The following is a 6,000-nucleotide window of genomic DNA, read 5'->3' on the forward strand; positions in this document are numbered from 1 at the left end:
CCCCTGTGGAACACCGCTCGTGACGCTTCCCCACTCTGATTTCTCCCCATTTATGCAAACTCTCTGCTGCCTATTTGTCAGCCATACCTCTATCCAGGAAAAAATTTCTCCTATTCCATGTGCCTTAATTTTCGTCAATAGTCTCTGATGTGGGACCCTGTTAAAAGCCTTACTGAGGTCCATGTACACAATATCATATTCATTACCATGATCTACCTCCTCAAATACCTTAGTGAAAAAAGTTCATAAATTCGTAAGGCAGGAACGCCCTTTTGTAAAACCATGCTGAGATTCGTTGATTAATTTGTGCTTTTCAAGGTGGCTACGAACTGCCTCGGCAATTATTGATTCCACAAATTTTCCCACTATGGAGGTTAGGCTTATTGGTTTATAGTTCGAAGCTAAGGACTTGTCACCTGTTTTGAAAATAGGTATCATATTTGCCATTTTCCACATATCTGGCACCATGCCAGTCTGTAGTGATATATTGAAAAGATTAGCCAGAGGTTTGCTAAGCTCCTCTTTACATTCCTTTAGAACCCTTGCATACAGTTCATCAGGGCCTGGAGATTTGTTAGGTTTTAATTTATCAATTTGCCTAAGAACCATGTCACTTGTGACCCTAATCGTGCATAGTTTATTATAATCCTGCTCTACATAATTTATTATTTCTGGAATATCGCTAGTATCTTCCTGAGTAAAAACTGAGAGGAAGTATGTGTTAAAAATTCTACACATTTCCTTATCACTGTCAGTGAGCTGACCCGAGTAACTTTTGAGTGGGCCTATCTTGTCTCTGATCTTACTTCTGTATACCTGAAAGAATCCTTTTGGGTTAGTCTTCGATTCTCTTGCAACTTTAACCTCATAATCTCTTTTTTGCCTTTCTTATTCCCTTTTTTATTTCTCTCTTTAACTGAATATATTGATTTCTTAATTGCACCTCTCCTCTTTTGATTTGCCTATATATGCCTCTCTTTTGACCAATGAGATGTTTTAATCTATTGTTCATCCATTTAGGATCATTTTTGCTTGATCTGATTTCCTTATTTGGAACATAAGTTGTCTGAGCAGCTAGAACTATGCCCTGGAAAACGTCATATCGGCAATCATCACCACCTACCTGACCCATAGTCAGGTCATTCCAGTTCAGCCCACCCAAGTAATTTTTCAGTCCTATGAAATCTGCCAAGCAGAAGTCAGGGACAGAGACTTGATTGCCATTATTAGGGGAATTCCATGATATATGAATTAAACCATCCTAGCTTGAGCAAGTAGTCCTGCTGTCGTGTTTCTTTATTCTTGTCTGTGACTATTTCCACTGAAACTTATGGTCATATGACTGAGGCCTTCGACTGGCTTACCCGCCAACAACCCTTTTAAAGATTATGTAACATTTCATGACAAGTTATATTCAATTCCTTGAAGCAAGAATTTTCTAGAGGCATCAAGGTACCCCGTTGAAGGGTGACCCAGAGACAGAGGGGCAGCCATGGGCACAAAACCAAAATACGCAGGAGGAACCAGTTTTTGTTTGCTCTGACCTTGTGGTGGCTTATAGCTTTCCTGCCCGGGGGTCATCCCCTTCATGGGCTCTAAAGCAAAGGAACTGGAGCTACCCTACTCTTCCTCGGGTCAAAATTTATTACCTCCGACAGGATTTAGTAATCATGGCCTTTTTGTTATTCACAGAGTGATCAAGACCGTGTCAACAGAACACCCTCTTCAGCCAATGCTCGCGTAGTAAATCTAAGTGTGGCCTTCAGGAATCTCAGCAGAGTCTTTCTGGGTACTTTATACAACATATGTTAATTCATCTTGGACTATGCAAAACCAGTGTGAAACACACCTGAGGAAGGAAGCATGTTTAGAAACCGAAGAAAGTGCAGGAGTAAGCAACGGCAAGTTCTTGAGCTGTGAGAAGCAAATGGAATTAAATCTAACCGCACTGGAAGTTAGAACTACGGGAGATATAATAACGACATACAAAATACTCGGGAACATGGATAGGGTAAACAGGGACAGGTTGTTTGAGAGGGGAGAAACGGGAACTCGGGGACACTGCTGGAAGTTAAAGACAAATAAGGAGGGAATGCATGTGGCAAGCGGCAAGTTGAGAAGCAGGGCTAAGACCAAAGACTCGACCCTTGTAGCTATTTACAGGTGAGTACACACACACACACACACACACACACACACACACACACACACACACACACACACACACACACACACACACACACACCGAGCACATACATCTGAGATGCACCTCAACCAAATAACTGCTGCAGAATATGGGCGCCTGGCAAACCTGGGAACAGCGTTTCGACATGTAAGGAGTCATTCACAACGTTGTACACCGTGTACATCAGGCCCATACTGGAGTATGCAGCACCAGTATGGAACCCACACCTGGTCAAACACATCAAGAAATTAGAAAAAGTGCAAAGGTTTGTAACTAGACTAGTCCCGGAGCTAAGGGGTATGTCCTACCAGGAGAGGTTTAGGGAAATCAACCTGGCGACACTGGAAGACAGGAGGGATATGGGGGACATGATAACGACATACAAAATACTAAGATAAATTGACAAGATGGATAGCGGCAGAATGTTTCAGAGATATGACACAGCAACAAGGGGTCACAACTTGAAGTTGAAAAATCAGATGAGTCACAGGGATGTTAGGAAGTACTTCAGTCATAGAATTGACAGGAAGTGGAACAGTCTGGAGAGTGTTGTAGTGGAGGCAGGAGCCATACATAGCTTTAAGAAGAGGTATGATAGAGCTCATGGAGCAGGGAGAGAGTGAACTTATTAGCGATCATTGAAGAGGTGGGGCCAGGAGCTATGAATCTACCCCTGCAACCAAAAATAGGTGAGTACACACACGCACAGACGTTCAAGATTCTGTACACTGTACGTCAGGCCCATATTGGAGTATGCAGCACCAGTATGGAACCCACACCTGGTCAAGCACGTCAAGAAATTAGAGGAAGTGCAAAGGTTTGCAACAAGACTAGTTCCAGAGCTAAGGGACTACAAACTTCATTCAAGATAAAAGATCTTGGTGTGAGTATAACACCAGGCACATCTCCTGAAGCGCACATCAACCAAATAACTGCTGCAACACATGGGCGCCTAGCAAACCTAAGAACAGCATTCCAACATCTTAATAAGGAATCGTTCAGGACCCTGTACACTGTGGACGTTAGGCCCATATTGGAGTATGCGGCACTAGTTTGGAACCCACACCTAGCCAAGCACGTAAAGAAACTAGAGAAAGTGCAAAGGTTTGCAACAAGACTAGTCCCAGAGCTAAGGGGTATGTCCTACGAGGAGAGGTTAAGGGAAATCTACCTGACGACACTGGAGGACAGGAGAGATAGGGAGGACATGATAGCGACATATAAAATACTGAGAGGAATTGACAAGGTGGACAAAGACAGGATGTTCCAGAGATTGGACACAGTAACAAGGGGACACAGTTGGAAGTTGAAGACACAGATGAATCACAGGGATGTTAGAAAGTATTTCTTCAGTCACAGAGTAGTCAGGAAGTGGAATAGTTTGGGAAGCGATGTAGTGGAGGCAGGATCCATACTTAGCTTCAAGCAGATGTATGATAAAGCTCATGGTTCAGGGAAAGTGACCCAGTAGCGACCAGTGAAGAGGCGGGGCCAGGAGCTATGAATCGACCCCTGCAACCACAACTAGTTGAGTACTCACACACACACACACACACACACACACACACACACATACACACACACACACACACACACACACACACACACACACACCGCATATAAGCAAGAAGTGCCACATAAACAAGACAAGCACGCAAGGTAGCTAATCTAAATGCAAACTAGAGGATCCTGGTCACTGTGGATTCAATCTGAAATACATTCTGAATAAATGAATCACAGTGAAGAGACGCTGGGGCGCTATCATCCCCGAGGAACACTAACCTGGCAGTAACATTCTTCCACATGAAACCACATACACCATGGATGTAATGTTCAGAGATATTATTGTTATAATAATAATATTATCATTATTATTATTATCAATCATTATCACAATTATTATTATTATTATTATTATTATTATTATTATTATTATTATTATTATTATTATTATTATTATCAATCATTATCACAATTATTATTGTTATTATTATTATTATTATTATTATTATTATTATTATTATTATTATTATTATTATTATTATTATTATTATTATTATTATCAATCATTATCACAATTATTATTATTATTATTATTATTATTATTATTATTATTATTATTATTATTATTATTATTATTATTATTATTATTATTATTATTATTATTATTATTATTATTATTATTATTATTATCAATTATTATCACAATTATTATTATTATTATTATTATTATTATTATCATAATCATTATTCTTTTTAATGGGAAGCGCTAAATATGTACGCGTTATACAGCGCCTGGGGAATGGAAGGTAATTAGATTTGATTCGAGGAAGAGGAATGTAGATCTAATTGGTGAGGTGAATCTGCTACAAGAAGGCCGCCCAGTCCTGTCCTTGAAGGTTACTGCACTTGACTATACAGCCGGAGGTGTATTTCTCTCAGCGCTAGGAGTTTAATCCCTATTTTAGGAATTAAAACAAGTGGTGAAATAGGTTACGTGCAGCCTTAAATAAGTTTAAGTAAAAGATAAGAGTTTGTTCGGATTTTTAACCCCGGAGGGTTAGCCATCCAGGATAACCCAAGAAAGTAAGTGCGTCATAGAGGACTGTCTTATTTCCATTGGGGTTCTTAAATCTTGTCCCCCAGGATGCAATCCACACCAGTTGACTAACACCGAGGTGCCTACTTGCTTGCTACCTGAACGGGGACAGCAGGTGTAAAGAAACACACCCGGCCGGGGATTGAACCACGGACACTCAATGTGTGAGGCGAGAGCGTTGCCTTACTAGGTCACAGGACACCTTAGTAGAGGTACACATAAACACAATTATCATACAGAATTTAACATGTGTAAATTACCTAGGGTAACCACCCAAAAAAGTCAGTGATGTATTTCCACTGGAGTCCTTGACGCTAGTGTAGTTAATAGGTCCTAAACCACCATTATATTACCAAGGACTCCAGTGGTAACAAGTCACTTTGTCTGGCTTTTTTTCGGTTATCCTAGGTAATTTACACATATGTTACTACGTAAGGTAATTCTAATTACCTAAAAACAAACTTCTAAGCAGAAACAAGATTGCAAACAAACCACGGAACGGGTGGGGCTTGAACTCATGGCGAGTGAGTACGCACTAGCCTGAAGTTTCACTACTCCCTCGCCTTGGGTTCAAATCCCATCTGTTTCATGGTTTCTTCTAAGTAGGATACAAGAGACTCGAAATTTTGAAGCTGATCTGAGGAGCCGTAATCTAATTATCACATGGAATTATTTTTGGAATGACTTATATAACATTGTGCATAGTCGCTCATGCACGGAAACTGTTCCATGATTCTTGCCTAAGATACATACACCAGCGTTGTAAGAACCTTCATTACCTGCGGGAATTTTATGTGTAAGAAACTCCAGAACCTGTAGCTCTGGACTCTGTTAGTGAAGCAGTAGAGGTGTAACAGCAGCTCTGGACTCTGTTAGTGAAGCAGTAGAGGTGTAACAGCAGCTCTGGACTCTGTTAGTGAAGAGCAGAGGTGTAACAGCAGCTCTGGGCTCTGTTAGTGAAGAGCAGAGGTGTAACAGCAGCTCTGGACTCTGTTAGGGAAGCAGCAGAGGTGTAACAGAAGCTCTGGACTCTGTTAGTGAAGCAGCAGAGGTGTAACAGCAGCTCTGGACTCTGTTAGTGAAGCAGCAGAGGTGTAACAGCAGCTTTGGACTCTGTTAGTGAAGAGCAGAGGTGTAACAGCAGCTCTGGACTCTGTTAGTGAAGAGCAGAGGTGTAACAGCAGCTCTGGACTCTGTCAGTGAAGCAGCAGAGGTG

Source organism: Cherax quadricarinatus, chromosome 65, assembly GCF_038502225.1.
Source record: "Cherax quadricarinatus isolate ZL_2023a chromosome 65, ASM3850222v1, whole genome shotgun sequence".
Lineage (NCBI taxonomy): Eukaryota > Metazoa > Arthropoda > Malacostraca > Decapoda > Parastacidae > Cherax > Cherax quadricarinatus.